The sequence below is a fragment of the Panthera pardus genome, unplaced genomic scaffold, assembly GCF_024362965.1.
Source record: "Panthera pardus isolate Hobbes unplaced genomic scaffold, ASM2436296v1 HiC_scaffold_27, whole genome shotgun sequence".
NCBI classification, from domain to species: domain Eukaryota; kingdom Metazoa; phylum Chordata; class Mammalia; order Carnivora; family Felidae; genus Panthera; species Panthera pardus.
Genome location: NW_026526843.1, coordinates 6,897,789 through 6,910,643, shown reverse-complemented (window position 1 = coordinate 6,910,643; position 12,855 = coordinate 6,897,789).

Here is a 12,855-nt window from a genome sequence, read left to right as displayed (position 1 = left end):
GAGTGAGAACATTGGGCATTGAGAAACAAGCTGAGGCCCAGGGGAGAGCGCCCTGGGTACATGGCCAGCTCAGGGCACCAGCCAGGGACCAGCGAGAGAAGGTGCAGGAGCAGCGCAGGTGCGGGAGCAGTGAGGCACGGGCAAGACTGTCCTGGGCAGTGAGGACAGCTGCCTGACCCCAGCCCCACTGCTGGTAGGGGAAGGCCCCCCACCTCCCCCCCACCTGCCCGCAGGTCGGGGCGCCTGCTCCTCCCCTCCCCTCCCCTCTGACCTTGGGTTACGCAAGACAACTCAAGCCCTCTGCATCCCATCACCTCCGCCCCGAGCCTGTGCCCTTCCCGAGTGCAATCTGACTCGGCCTCTGGTGTTCCTGGAGGGCGGCTTCTGGCATCCTACCTCTCACGACTCACAGCAAATGGAGTTGCTATGGGCCGTGAACCTTGGGACGCAGGGGGCCACGTTCCAACAGGGAGGAAACTCACGGATAGCACCTTGAGCGACAGCAATGTACCCTCTGGTGCCGGGCACCGTGGGTGCACGTGTGTGCACGCAGGTCTCGACCTGGTGCAGCAGGTGGCACTGTTGCTCCTGGGACTCGGGACCCCGTGCAGCAGCCGGCACCGCCTACCCTGCATCTCCCAGGGGTGCGTGAGCCAAGCAGCAGCCCAGCTGAGGCTCCACAGAGGCCCAGCCCTGGGCAGTGACACTGCGGTGGCAAATGTGACAGGTCCGCCACTGAGGGCCCTGCTGTGAGGGGGGAGGGGGGATGAAGGGGGGGCTTGGAGGTCAGAGAGGCCTCCCCACGAGCCCCCATGGTGTGCAGATCGTACTGGAGGGACATCCCTCCACCACAATGTTACTGGAGGGATGCATTTCAGCGTCATTTGTGTCTCCAGAAGTCAGAAGCACAAGTAAGACATCCAAAGGGGCGGCGGTGGGCAGAGAGAGACCGAGATGGAGGAGAGGGAGCCAGAAAGGAGGAAGGAAAGAGAGATTGGCCCCAGAAGTCGATACTGGGCCCCCTGCACAGGACCAGCCAAGTCCACACCCATCCTCCTTAGGAGCCTCCCGCCTTCTGGTTTGTCCAGGGGCTCAGACCCTCTTCTAGAAGAGTCCTTCCTGGGGAGCTTGACAGCATCCCCTGTCCAGTGCCTGGAGAAGCAGCGCCAAATGGCCAGGGAAGACCCTCCATCGCTCCCAAAGGCTCTGGAAGAGGGGACACAATGCCCACCCCTCCTCTGTCTTCCTGGGGTGGGGACAGGAACAGGAAGTGAAAATGTAACCAGCAAGGGGTGGGCCACCTCTCTTTCCCTCTACTCAATTGGCTGCCCTCCTCCCCTCCCCCCCCCCCATTAGAGCGGCCGGAAGGAGAGAGGAGGCAGGGCTCCCTGATGTGTGTAAAGGGGCCTGTGCTCCGAAGGACACCAGAGACCCTTTAACAGAATGGTGCACGGACACGATGCTTGTGCATTACGAATACACTTATAATCCGAAGGAATCTTGCGAAAGAAAACATGCATCTGTCCAGGAACAAAAGTTCTATTAGCATCAAATACAGACTCTGACACTATGACTTCTCTCTGGAAGCAAAATTCCGTAAAAAGTACTTTGTTCCTTGGGACACGCAGTTCTCATTGACACAGGTCTCAACGTGAGGCCATCAGTCAAACAAACAAACAAACAAACAAACGCTGGCAACATACTTTTGCCTGTTCAATCTCCTACACATAGCACACTTAGAGAAACCTTTCAAAAAGTGTCCCTCTTCCCTGAAATAATTCGATTGTGGTTCATGAAATCACATTTACTGTTGTAACACTTTAGAACCGTGGAAGGCTTAGAACGGACTTCCTCTAACCCCTTCATGTTACACGCAAGGAAGCTGAGACCTGAGCAGGGCGTAGTGACGTGGGGCTGTCCCTGGTCTGTGGCTCAAACGTCCTGATGGAAGCACTCAGTCATGCTGCCTAGAGCTCTACACTGTGTTCCTCCATGAGGTTTCAGCAGATATTTTTAGTTTCCCCAACTTGCCTCCCAGTGGCTTTTTGTAGAATAGCGAGTAGAGACTCATTGTGATAGCTGTGAGCCAAAAGTTAAAATACTGGGAATGAAATTCCATTTGCAATAATAGTAGGACTAGAATCAGACACAAACCACATATAGAGGAAGGACGCAGAGCTCTGACAAGATCTTCAGATATTATACAACGTGCAGATGTCATCAAATGCGAGAAGGGGGCGCCTGGCTGGCGCAGTTGGAGAAGCATGCAAGCCTTGATCTCGGGGCTGGGAGTTCAAGCCCCACGTCGGGTGTAGAGAGTACTTAAATAAATAAACTTTGAAAAAAAAAACAAGAGAAGGAGACATTAAGGCAGGCAGGCGGGCGGGCGGGCAGGGAGCCCTCTAGATTCTAGCGCCAACAAAAGCGAGCAAAATCGGGGGCGCCTGGGTGGCTCAGTCCGTTAAGTGTCCGACTTTGGCTCGGGTCAGGCTCTCAGGGTTTGTGAGTTCGAGCCCCCTTTGGATCCGGTCTCCCTCTCCCTGCCCCTCCCCCACTCTTGCATGCGAGTACTCTGTCTCTTAAAAGTAAAAATAAAAACATAAAGGGGAGTAAAATCAGAAGTGGGAATCACATAAGAACTACCTGTTTAACTACCAGTGACCTTCCCTGTGTTCACACTCCCCGCCCCGCAATCTGTCATTAAGCAGTGTCGGCTGAGTTAAGGTTGCGTAACTGAAATCAAGTAGTAAGCAGAAGTTTAAATAAATGAGATGGGGGGTTGATGCTACCAGAAAAAAGTAAGACAGAAAGAAAGAAGAAAGGGAACAAAGTAACACAACAAAAAAATACAAAAGGCAGAGAAAGTGTCATTCTAGGGAAAAGAATCACTACCAGGTAGTGTAAGAGAAAGTTACGCATACTCTTTTTTTAGTAGCACTAAGAAATTTTAAATAATGGAAAAAATGAACATGAAATGAACACGAAAATAAAGGAGAAATGATAAGATAAAGAAGGAAATAAACAGATAACAATGAGCTGGCAAAGTTCATGTAAAAATAGGAAGAAATAGGGGCTCAGTCCGTTTGAGTGTCTGACTCTTGATTTTGGCTCAGGGCATGATCCCAGGGTCATGGGTCAAACTGTGCCTCTGGACCCCGTGCTGAGCATGGAGCCTGCTTGGGATTCTCTCTCTCTCTGTCTCTCTCTCTCTCTCCCTCTCTCTCTTTCTCTGCCCCTTTCCCCCTCCTGCAATGCTCTCTCTCTAAAATAAAAAATAAATAAATAAAATAAAATAAAATAAAAATACTTCTTAAAAAAACAGTAAGAAATAAAGCCATTGCTGAAATGAAGCCACATTAGAAACACCAGGAATCAGAATGAACTGGTACAAGTAAATAGAATAGAAAAGAAAAAACACCTAAGAAACAACAGCCGCTTTAAAAAAGGCCATAAACGTGGAAGAAAAGAACAATGCGTTAACCTCTGGGTGTTTGTTATCCTTGCAACAATTGGGAACTGGGGAACTCAGTTTTACAAGGGGGAAAGAGCAGGCTGCTTTTTAAATTCTCTTCTGCGACTTGCAGCGTCAGAAGGTTCATTAGTTTGCCACAATCTCGGTGGAGGACATAACAGAAACGTATGGAGTCAGTTCCGGAGACGAGAAGTCAGAGGTCATGAGTGGGCAGTGTTGTTCCTTCTGAGGGCTGGGAGGGAGAATGTGTTCCAGGCCCTTGCCTAGCTTGCTGGCAAGATTTGGCATTTCTTACAGTATTATCAGGGTTCTCTGAAGAGACGGACCGAATAGGATGGACAGACAGACAGGTAGGTAGGTAGGTTGATAGAGTCAGATTTATCAGAAAGAATTAGGTCGTGGGGAGCCTTAATAAACAGTATTTATGGGATGCTTGGCTGGCTCAGTCGGTAGAGCGTGCAACTCTTGATCTCAGGGTCCTGAGTTTGAGCCCCACATTGGGCATGGAGCCTAATTAGAAAAAAGCATAAATTAAAACAGTAAACCAAAAACCAACAGAAACAGAATTGGCTTGTGTTCTTATGGAGGCTGAGAAGTCCAGTCAGCAGAGAGCTCACGGCACAGGTGTAGGTTGTAGTCTGAAAGGCAGCGGGCTTGACACCCCAGACAAGCCAATGTTTCAGTCCAATTGGGAAGGCCAGAAAAGATCCAATTCATAGCTCAGGCAGGCAGGAGGAAATACCTCATATTCATAGGAGGGCCAGCTGTTTTTTTATCTTCAGATCTTCTACGGATTGGAAGAGGCCCACTCACATTAGGGGATAATTTGTTTTACTCAGTCTATCAATTCAAATGTTAATCTCATTCATAGCACTCTCACAGACACACCAAGAATAATGTTTGGCCACACATCTGGGTACCCTGTGACCCAGTCAAGTTGATACATAACATTAAGCATCACACTTACTTCTTCATCGCCGTGATCTCTGCCTTCACCTTCACATGTCGGTTTCCCTGTATACATACCTGTGTGCACACATCCCGTTTTGACAAGGACACCAGGTCATATGGAATTAGAGGCCCACCCAAGTCCAGAATGACCTCATCTTAACTAATTACATCTGCAACAACCCTATTTCCAATAAACTCACATTCTGAGGGTCTGGGGGTTAGGATTTCAACATGAATTGTTGGAGGCACAATTCAACCCCTAACAGAAAGCATATCCGTGAGTTTTTCAGAATTAGGAGGGTGGAAATATGTATTACCTTGTGCCTCTGGAGGCATCACCATTCTATGTGAATAATGCCCCCTGGGCTTACATAACAGGGTTGTTTGCCTATGTTGTAGGCAATAGAAAATCTTCTCAAATGTGCACTGGCAGGGGAAATGCAGATACCCACAAACCCGTCTCGCAAATTTGTCTTAAAGGCAAAGTATAGTCCATCATGACCTAAATCAAGGAAAATGATTTAGGACTGGATGAACAATTATATTAAAAGGAGAGTAGGATGGGAATCCAAGCTGGTGCAGTCACTCTGGAAAACAGAATGGAGGTTCCTCAAAAAAGTAAAAATAGAACTCCCCTACGACCCAGCAATTGCACGACTAGGCATTCATCCACGGGATACAGGTGTGCTGTTTCGAAGGGACACATGCACCCCCATGTTTATAGCAGCACTATCAACAATAGCCAAAGTATGGAAAGAGCCCAAATGTCCATCGATAGATGAATGGATAAAGAAGATATGGTATGTATGTACAATGGAGTATTACTCGGCAATCAAAAAGAATGAAGTCTTGCCATTTGCAACTACGTGGATGGAACTGGAGGGTATTGTGCTAAGTGAAATTAGTCAGTCAGAGAAAGATAAAAATCATATGACTTCACTCATAGGAGGACTTTAAGAGACAAAACAGATGAACATAAGGGAAGGGAAACAAAAATAATATAAAAAAGGGGAGGGGGACACAACAGAAGAGACTCATAAATATGGAGAACAAACTGAGGGTTGCTGGAGGGGTTGTGGGAAGGGGGATGGGCTAAATGCGTAAGGGGCACTAAGGAATCTACTCCTGAAATCATTGTTGCACTAGATGCTAACTAATTTGGATGTAAATTTTTAAAAATAAAAAATAAAACAAGTTAAAAGAAAAAGAAAAAAAAAAAAGAAGCAGGAAAAGCACCTTTCCTCTCTGCATACATCTATTGTTTCAACAGGAAGTCTCACAGACATGGTAATTGCTTAGCAGAACATCAACAGACGTGCAAGTAAGTCAGGTCACCCAGCGGCCTACACCCTTCTACTCAAATACATGTGTGAAAGAGAGAACCTTTAAACATATCCAGACAGATTCTTGGTCTTGTCCTGGTAACCTTACAAAATAAAAGTGCCAGTTATTTTACCAGCAAAATGGGTTCATTTGGGATTAGCAGAGAATTGCAATCTGGGACAAACAGGCTACAGCAAAACCATAGGCAAGTCCAAAGAACAAGTTAGAGGAAGACTCCTTTGCAGAGGAAAGGGGGCAGTTGGGAGGGCGGTTGTAAACAAGAAGTCCATTGGAGTAAACTGGGAGTTGGAAGTATAGTGACTTCTCATTGGCTGAGCTGTGACTGTCTCACAGTTATTTGCTTGCACCTAAGAAGCCCACACAGTGAGACAAGAGACTAAAAAGGTGGGTCGAGGTCAGATCATTCAGTGTTTGGAAACCTGGACTTGATTCTCTAGGCAGTAAGGATTCATTGAAAGTTTGAGCCATTTAGAAATATTATATAGGAACATTATTGGCAACGATTGGACGGTGTGAAAATTAATAAAGGGAAACCTCACTAAAATGGAGTCGGGAGGTTGGCAGGGGCAGCCTCTGACTCCCAACCACTCATCAGCGTTTACAGACCCAACAGGAAGAGAAGGACCTTGCATATGGATGGGCTTTACTATCCCAGCAGGAGCAAGGAAGGCTTCCTCCCACCCTGGCAACAGCCCAGGCAATTAGAGATAGTCACAGCTCAGCCAATGAGGAGCCACTATACTTGGAGCTCCCAGTTTACTCCAATGGACTTCTTGTTTACAACAGCCTTCCAGCTGTGCCTTTCCTCTAATAAAAGAGCCCTCCTGGCCTTAGTTCCCTAGACTTGCCTACGGTTGTGCTGTAGCTTACTTGTTCCAAATTGCGATCCTCTCCTATTCCCAAATAAGCCCATTTCCTTGCTGGTAAAATAACTGGCAGTTTTGTTCTTAAGGTTAACAAAGGACATATTAGAGGCAAAGGGAAACTGTTATGGGCTAGCACTCTATGAATCAATCCAAGTTTCCCAAATACCCCAGTCTGGAGCCTATTGGAGTGGTCCAAGTGAAGGATGATGAGGACCCAAATTAGGTTGATGACTGTGTGAAAAGAAAGAAAAGCACAGCTCAGTTGGAAGATTTAATTTTTGGATTTTTTTTTTGACAAGGCTTAGCAATTCATTAGATGTGACGATCAAGAAGGAAGTAGATAATGACTCAAATCAATTCTTGGCCTCACTGGCTGAAACAGTAGAAATTTTGTTAACCGAAGTAGGGCGCAGAAAAAGAGAAACAACTTTTGAGTTTAAGGTAGTGGATTAAGTTTTGGACAGACGTCAGTGAGGCAGTATTTACCAAGCACTTAGACAAAGCTACTATTTATAGAGGGTTTACTATGTGTCAGGCACTTTGCTAAGCACTTGACATGCATTACATTGCCCCAAACTCACGTCATCTTTGTGAGGCAGGTTTTGTTACCGTATCTCTCTTCTAGATCAAGAAAATGAGCCTTAGAAAACCTAAGTAACTTTCTCTAAGCCACATCCTTGCGTCTAACTGAAACAAGGTTTAAACCTAAACAATCTTACCATATGGCCCACCCAATTGGCCACCACCCTGTAGTAGCTCCCTCATATGTAGATTTGGAGCTTGGAAGAAAATCAGGGCTAACAAAGTAAATTTGGAAGTTTATTCCATAAGCCTTTATTGAACTCCTGCCAAAGTCCAAGTACAGCGCTCTGAGTTTCAAGTACACAAAAGCCAGTGGCATGACCCTAGAAGTGAAATTAAAACAATGGACTTGAATCAATAAGTGTGAGCAACAGGAAGGGAGGAGGCGAAAGCTAAGAATCCTGGGTTGGGCACATGAGTAGACAACACTCAAGAAGAGGAAAAATAGGTAGTCAGAGAAACTGGAAGAAAACTCGATCCAGGGGGCAAACGAACTGAGGAACGAGTGGCCAACTCTGTCAAGTGGTCCAGAAAATAATTAGATGAAAGAATATTGAGAAGAGCTGCTAAGTTTTATAATTTTTGGCGTAATTTAATTATCTTCCTAGCAACTAGCCTCTCTTGACTTTTTAAGAGAATGTGAAGGGCAAATGTGAAGACATACGTAAACCAATATACAGTTGACCCTTGAACAACATGGAGGTTAGCAGTGCCCACCCCTCTGTGAAGTGGAAATCCTGTGTATAAGTCTTGACTCCCCCAAGACTTAACTACAAACAGCCTACTGTTGACTGGAAGCCTTACTTATAACATAAACAGTCAACACGTATTTTGTATATTATCTGTATTATATACTGTATTCTTACAATAAAGTGACCTAGAGGAAAGAAAATGTTATTAAGGAAATCACAAGAGGGTGCCCGGGTGGGTCCGTTGGTTAAGCATCCGGCTCTAGATTTCCGCCCAGGTCATGATCTCACAATTCATGAGATCTAGCCCCACGTCAAGCCTTGCATCAGGCTCCACGCTGAGAGTGGAGCCTACTTGGGATTCTCGCTCTCCCTCTCTCTGCCCCTCTCCCCTGCTCATGTGCTCTCTCTTTCTCTCTCTGTCTCAAAATAAAGAAACATCTTTTTAAGAAAAAAAAAAAAAAGGAAACCACAAGGAAGAGAAAATACATTTACAGTACTGTACTGTATTTATTGGAGAAAAAAAAATCTGCATATAGGTTGACCCACATAGTTCAAACCCGTGTTGTGCAAGGGTCAACTGTACTTCAAAATTTGGAGCATGAAAAGAAAAGCAGATACAAGAGGATGGCTTAAGGGAGACGCCGAAATTGAAGAGAAGGCTGTGTCTTTTTCTTGCTGCTTCACAGAACTTTTTCCTGATTCTACAGCCTGAGGCAAGGGTATTCTATGCAAAGTGAAAGCACTTTGTACTTACAAAGTCAGAATTGATGGGTAGATGATCGATAATTGAAAATGCAGATTCAAATGCAAAATCATATAAATAATGATACCTGCCTACATTAAGCATTTTATTTTAACTTTTTAATGTTTATTTATTTTTGAGAGAGAGAGAGAGAGAGAGAGCGCGGGCGAGCGAGAGCACAAGCAGGGGAGGGGCAGAGAGAGATGGAGACACAGAATCCGAAGCAGGCTCCAGGCTCTGAGCGGTCAGCACAGAGCCCCACGCGGGGGCTGGGACTCAGGAGCCGCAAGATCATGACCTGAGCTGAAAACAAGAGTCAGAGGCTTAACCAACTGAGCCACCCAGGTGCCCCATTAAGCATTTTATTTTAACCTGAAACATATAAATATTCATTTATTCACCAACTTTTTGCTGGGCAGCCAAGGCCACTGCTTTGTTTGCGAGCCTGCAGTTGTGTTTCCTCATTGTTTGCCTGCATAACCAGCGTTCATAATACAACCTCACCGTTTCCAGAGTGGGTCTCTTTAAAGGGAGGCAGACCTTATAGCCCCCGGGAAACAACTCAAACACAAAGGCCTCCTTGATTTTCTTTCAATCTTTTGCCATTTTCTTTGTCACACACAATTCAACAATTTCAGATGATGACTTTCCAAAGGCTTTCTTTTTTTATTATTTATTTAAAAATTTTGTAATTCCAGCGTAGTAAACAGACTCTCCAAAGACTTTCAATCTAGTTTTCATAAAAGGATCAACTCTCTTTTCACATAAATATTCCACCAGTTTATATATGGACTCAGGCCTGCACAAGGCCTCTAGCCAAGAAACTGGGGAAAGGGGTCAGCAGCAGAGTAGAGGGCCACAAGAAGGAAAAATTGTCCCGCCGTTGGGACTGCAGGGGGAAAAGAGAGATGTTTCCCAACCTGGGCTGAATGTGAGTGGGAGCCTTATTGGGTCATTTGGGAAAGGACCCTGAAAGGGCGGGCCTACGCCGGCCAACTCCATCATGTTCTGTGTCCTTCACCTTGACCACGCCTCCTCCCCTTGAGTAACACCCCCCCCTCCCCACCTGCCTAACAGGACTCGGACCCTTCCCCAGCCAATCGGCTGAGGCCACAGCCATTACCTCACCAACTGCCCCTAGGCCCCAATAAAACCTTTGTCCTTTTGAAACTCGCTCTCTCTCCGGTATCTCACCGCTGCACCGGTGCAGGTGGGGGATTGAGCTCGAGCTAGCTCGAATAAAGGCTCTTTTGCTTTTACATCGGACTCGGCTCCCTGGCGGTCTTTGGGGATCACGAATTCTGGGCATAACAACCCCGCCCAAGACAACTGCCAGGATCAGGAAAAGCTTAGTAAAAACAGGCTGAAGGTGCACTGTCAGATACAGGGAGTGGGGGTGTCTTATGGGAGGAACAGAGGAGAGGTGTTGGCCCAGGTTCCCTGTTGAAGGAGGGGCCATCAGATGTCTCTAGAGGAAGAATCTCAAGGAAATCCATGAACGGCAACTCTCAACCTCCCTCCAGACCAGACAGCATCAAGGCCAAGTCATGACACTAACTCTTCAAATAAGACTCTCCCATCCACAACACTCACCCTTCCCCCATCCACTTTGACCCTGGAGATGTGTGACCCCATTCAGCAAGCACAGATGTAAAGGAAAAGATTGCGAGGCAGGAAAATAGATTAGAAGCCAACCACATCTCCACTTTGCTGCTAGAGAATTTCCAACTTAAGTAGATCCAAACTGGTACAGAGACATGACTTAATTTTGTGTATAGTGAAGGAAAGCAAAATTCCCCTCTACCCTCCAGGTCTTCCAGCTGGATTGAGAATTAAATTTATATGAGGGACACCTGGGTGGGTCAGTCGGTTGGGCGTCGGACTCTTGATCTCAGCTCGGGCCTTGATCCCAGGGTTCTGAGTTCAGGCCTCACATTGAGCTCTGCGCTGGGCATGAAGCCTACTTTCACAAACATGAATGAAATTTGTATGATACAAATTAACAAAGAAAAAGCCCCAAAGTTTTATTACATGCACACGAAGGCCCAATATTGAAATTGAGACCCTCAAAAATGACTAAGGCAGTTTTCCTTTTAGACAAAGAGACAGTAAGTCTGTGAAGGATTGACAGGACAAAGAAAACTTAACTTTGGGAGCTTCAGTTAGTAAGAAATTCTAAACAGAATTTGGGTTGGGGTAGTACATCAATAAAAGGTAACAAGAGTTGTTTCTACAGTCTTCTGGGCTCTGAATTTCCCCCCTCTGGTGATGTCTCTTTACCTCCTGGTATGGGAAGGGCACCTTTCACATAAGAAATTTATTTCCTGTTTTTGGGGAGACAGAGGAGATTCTGAGTGTCCTTGCATAGGCTGTCTCTTAAGCAACTTTTGTTTTAAATAATCAAGTGTCAAAGTGGCACATTTTGGGGAAGTCTGACTTTGGCCCCAAAAATTGTTTGGGATTATACAATAATCCCTACAAATAATAATCTGTTAAAAGAAACGGGACATTTTAATTACTGAAATTATCTTATCTGTATGATTATAGTGATCATAGAACTTTTTACTATCTAAAAGTAATCAAAATAATAAGAGTAACCACCACCACCACCATCATCGTCGTCATCATCATCATCATCATCATCATCCAAGGAGTGGAGACCCAGTTCGGACCCACAGAGAAGGTTTAAGCAAATTTGGAGGTGAAATGTAGGAGGGGAGAATCAAGTTCTCTGCTTGCACCTTATATGGTTACCCTGTTCTCATGCAAAAGTTACAAATAGTTATCTCCCAGGGTGTGTTGATTCTAAACTGAATGATACTTTTGCTCTTTAACTTATCTTTTGTACTATGATAATCATTATTAACCTTAAAAATAAAACTGCCAGTTATCTTAGTGGCAAAAATGGGTTTATTCGAGAATAGCACAGAATTGCAGTCTGGAACAAGCAAGCTAGGGCAAAACCATAGGCAAGTCCAGAGAACAAAGCAGAGGAAGGGCTGTTTTATAGAGGAAAGGGGGCAGTTGGGAGGGCGGTTGTAAATAAGAAGTCCATTGGAGTAAACCGGGAGTTGGAAGTATAGTGGCTTGTCATTGGTTGAGCTGTGACTGCCTCTCATTGGTTGGGCTGTTGCAGGGGTGTAGGGATAGTAAAGCAGAAGCTATGTGCAAGGCCCTTCTCTTCCTGTTGAGTCTGTAATTGATTAATAATAGGTCATGAGACCTCTCCCTGCTCACCCCCAGACTCCATTCTAAATGAGATTTTCTTTAATTAATTTTCACATTGTCCTTCAGGATGAGGTAATAATATAGTCATTTAAATGTAAACATGGATTTGATATCATTCATGCAGGGTTTTCCTTTGTGAGTGATTTCCCTACTGTACTACTCTCTGAATGGCTTCCCCTCCCAATTATCAGGGATTGGAAACAGAGGTTTTACTTGGTTTTAGCTTTTTTTTTCTATCTCCTATTTATTATAATATCCTTATTCATCCCATAAATAATCATCGCAAGGTATGTGCAAGGCCTCATAGAGAGTGCAGACATGTATAAACAGAAAAATAATGCCCGATCTAAATGTAAAATATGTTGAGTTCCTATGGTTTGCCTAGAGCTTAGCGGATGTTGTGTTCACACTGTCGTGACTAAACCTGTCTTTGTGTGAGGCTAAAGCTGCAGAGAACTGTTTCTGTCAAATGAAAGCGGTATCAGCACGTGCGTTCTGCCATTTGAATCCCTAACAAAGATGCATTTGTTTTTCGAAAGCTTATTACCACCCGGCTGACAATGAAATTTGTCCGTAATAAAAGCTGAAAGCAAGAGTGTAAAGCAATATATGGAAACCTCAAAATAATTCATCTGTGCAGGCAAATCCATACATGCACCAAGTATTGTATGTAGAATAAAAACTCAACATGGCTTTGCAGAAATATATGGTCTTTTTTTTTTTTTTACATTATGTCGATGCCGTTGTAATTAATAAAATAAAGCCAATTGGAAACAACAAAAAAGTCACCTATGACATTTGGGGACAGATGCAACTGATATTTTAATTGAAGACCCTCTTCCTAAACTAAATGTGACGCCTTAGAAGACGTAAAGAGTTTAGAGTCATAATTTGGTTTTGACAAAGCAGAATACTTAAAAAAATGAAGACTTGCAAGTTGCACTAAGCATGTAAATATATCCTTACCTTGTTCAAACA